Raw genomic sequence first — 3,337 nt, forward strand, 5'->3', positions numbered from 1 at the left:
TCGGGCTCGGCAGCCCGGCTGCTCCCGTGTGGGATCGGGGATGGTGAGGGCAGCCCGGCTGCTCCTGTGTGGAATCGGGGATGGAGAGGGCAGCCGGGCTGCTCCCGTGAGGGGTCGGGAATGGGGACGGTAGCCCGGCCGCTCCCGTGTGGGTTCGGGGAGGGCAGCCCGGCTGCTCCCGTGTGGGCTCGGGGATGGGCTCGGCAGCCCGGCTGCTCCCGTGTGAGATCGGGCTCGGCAGCCCGGCTGCTCCTGTGTGGGCTCGGGGAGGGCAGCCCGGCTGCTCCCGTGTGGGATCGGGGCTGGAGAGGGCAGCCCGGCTGCTCCTGTGTGGGATCGGGGATGGTGAGGGCAGCCCGGCTGCTCCTGTGTGGGCTCGGGGACTCGCGGGTCGCGCTTCGCCCGCCGGGGCCGCTCCCTGCCCGCAGCCCCGAGCCCGCCGCGTGCCCGAGGTTCTCCCGCTGCTTTTCCCTCGCTCCGCGGCTCCAGGGGGGTGGAGGAGACGCTTTTCCACAGCCTGGCAACAGAGCGCGTGTGGTAACCGCGGTGCGAGCGGGCGGGCACGGGCGGCACCGGCGGGGACGGGCTCGGCTCCCTGGGGCAGGAAGAGCAGCCGGGGAATGGCCGGTGGGAACCGACAGCTGCGCAGGTTGGTCTCGGTGGAAGTTGGCTCTGGCTGCGGGATGAGGTTTCTGCGCCTCCGGGAGGGATAACCCGGGGGTGTCCGGAGGGATAACCCGGTGGTGTCCGGAGGGATGCTCGGGCTGTCCGGAGGATAACCCGGGGTGTCCAGAAGGATGCTGGTGCTTTGAACAGCTGGAAAATCACCCAGGACAGTGATTTCTGCTCTGTAATGCTTGCTGAGGTTGTTGTAGTTTAAAGTAAAGTGTGGTGAGTTACTTTTCCGAATAGTGTTCAGTGATTTTTCAGTGCTTTCAAGTGATTCTTTGGTGTAATATGACAAAGCCCATATTTCTCCAAACAAGCATCTCGTGGTGCTGAGCACCAGAGTCTCCTAGCAGGAGACTTTAAAAGTCTTTCTCTTTAAAAGTGTTTCTCCAAGTGAATAGGAAACTTGGGAATGCTTGCTGTCATCTCTCCTCTGAGAAGTGTAGTAACTTAACAACCAGGTAATTAAAATACTAAAAACTGGTCTGTTTCTTTTTAAAAGCAGTTTAGGTGTTTCATTGATTTGTACTTTAATCTCACAAAGTGAGGAGGAAGTCAAGTGGGAAAAGTGGCTTTATATCTAATTTGAGTAGTCTAATGAAATGAAGACACAAACTTATATATAATATTTAGTGTGTCCTGATCCTTGTGCAGCTGATTTAAAAAGATCTGGTTATTTGTCCACATGTTACACCAGTTTGTAAATTCAGAAAGTGTGAGGGTTTCCCCATTCAGCAGTGGAGCACTTTTGTGTGTTTTAAGATCTATTTGGAAAGAGTTTGATTTATTGGAATTTAAACTGTACTGGGTAGGTCAGAATGAATTGGGAGAAATATTTTGTAACTCCAGCTGGAATTTTATATTCCTGAACAAAAGGGTTTGTTATTAGTACCAATAATCCTGTTTAACAGCACAGGACATTATCTACAAATCAGGCGCTTGAGGTGCCTTTGGATTATTTGACTTTAAAGTGAGTGGAAGTCCAGTAAAAACTCGTTACCTATTTGTTTAATATTCCCTTATGTTTCCCGGGGCTACCAGGAGATAATGGAGTGTGACACGTGACAGGAATTGTAAGTGAAGGTGAATTACATTCCCTTATATTTTCATGGAGCCTGCAAAGAAAAATGAAACCTGAAACTTCAGAGTATGGGTTTCAGTCATTTTTGCATACAGAATAATTAGAAATAGTGGGACTGGAATGTTCAGAGTACTTATGGCTTTGGACAACAATGAGGAGTGTGTAGAGCTATGAAATCTCTCATTAAAAACAATATTAGTAACTTTTTGAAATAGTTTAAATGAATGGCAGGGCTTTGTTTCTAAACTCTCTGCTGGCAAATTATTATTTTTTTTAAATCAAGAATTTCAGTCAGTGAAAGGTGAAGTTATAAATTGGAAGTTTTGATATAAATGTTGCAGAAATGTTCTGTGGGTTTGGGTGGGGGTTTTAGGCTCAAGAAGAGGTACCTGACAAAGGCATCACTGCCTTGTTTCAAGGGTGGCATTGAGGAGCAGGTTGGAATCTCTTATCCCCAAAAACCTTTCTGGCAGGTGGCTTTGTAAAGCAGATAGGTCTAAATATAAAATGAGTCTAAAAAAAAAAAAGATGTGCTAGAGAGAAATGTGGATCTCCAAACTTGACACCCGATTCTGGAACTTGTAGGAGGAAATTTTCAGGCCTTCCCTGTTATCTCCCTGAAATACTGAGGTAATATTTGGAATCCACTTTTTATTTACCAGTAGTGCAAGAAGCTCCTGTTTGTAGGAGCCACAGACAGAGAAAATCCCATTTTTCTGAAGTGGGCTGGAGCATAGGGACAGCACTCAGACTTGTTTGGAGCAGCTGTGTAAATTTTAAGCTTCCCTTGGATTCCTGTGTGCCTTGTGAAGCCCAAATGCAGCAGCTGCATCGGTTTGGGAGTTTCCCATGATTTTAGGTAGCTCCTGCTTAGAGAGATCAATGAGTTGTTATTTGGGCTTTGGGATATCCCATGAGTGCTTTGTGAAATCCATTTCTAAAGTTGGTTGTGTCCCTGAGGTAATGATTAACCAGATCAATAATGTGTATTGTTAGACAGAAAAATAGCTGATAAAAGGTTGATGTGGCAGGATCCCATTCCTGGTAGCAAAACCCAGATCAGCCAAATCCTCAGTGCTGCAGGTTGGGGGAGATCAGCCACAGTGGGATGTGGGTACAGCCTGACATCAACTCCTTCCTTTAAGACAGGAGCAGCTGCTCTGTCAGGTTTTCAGAATAAAAAAATAGGATAAAAACTAGGAAAAATTAAAATTAGGATGAATTTGGCTGCTGCAAAATTTACCCTAATTTATCCTAATTGTAAAAGCTGCCCTGGGCTTTGCTCAGTCAAAGCTTTGTGGCAGTGAAGATGAAGCTGTAGGTTTGTGCAGGGCGTTGTTCTGCTGTGGCCTGGGGAGTGTCACATGTGTGGCAGGGGACAGCCACAGCTGGACACTCCCTTGGAACAGGTCAAAGTGGTTGTGCAGAGAGTGCAGGGAAGGATTTTGGAATGGGAACATTCCACCTGAATCTTGGAAATGTGGGATTGTTTAGCTTGGAAAAGAGCTCTCAGATGGTCGAGTCCAGCCCTGTCCCCATGTGCCACGTTCAGACACCTTTTGAACAGTGGTGATTCCACCAGTGATG

At 48.0% G+C, this 3,337-nt stretch overlaps 1 protein-coding gene across 4 annotated transcripts in view; it reads left to right on the forward strand.

The window, feature by feature from the left end:
- LOC107200626 (meiosis-specific coiled-coil domain-containing protein MEIOC-like) overlaps nucleotides 1-3,337 on the forward strand; it is a 30,294-nt gene that overhangs the window by 5,866 nt on the left and 21,091 nt on the right. Inside the window, exon 1 of one of the 4 annotated variants that reach the window (XM_015619376.2) lies at nucleotides 16-1,130. The exons of the other annotated variants lie outside the window; for them this stretch is intronic. The gene's annotated coding sequence lies outside the window, so the exon portion shown is untranslated. Of the gene's footprint in view, nucleotides 1-15; nucleotides 1,131-3,337 lie in introns of those variants that run through there. 4 annotated transcript variants of the gene reach the window in all.

Source organism: Parus major, chromosome 2 (assembly GCF_001522545.3).
Source record: "Parus major isolate Abel chromosome 2, Parus_major1.1, whole genome shotgun sequence".
NCBI classification, from domain to species: Eukaryota; Metazoa; Chordata; class Aves; order Passeriformes; family Paridae; genus Parus; species Parus major.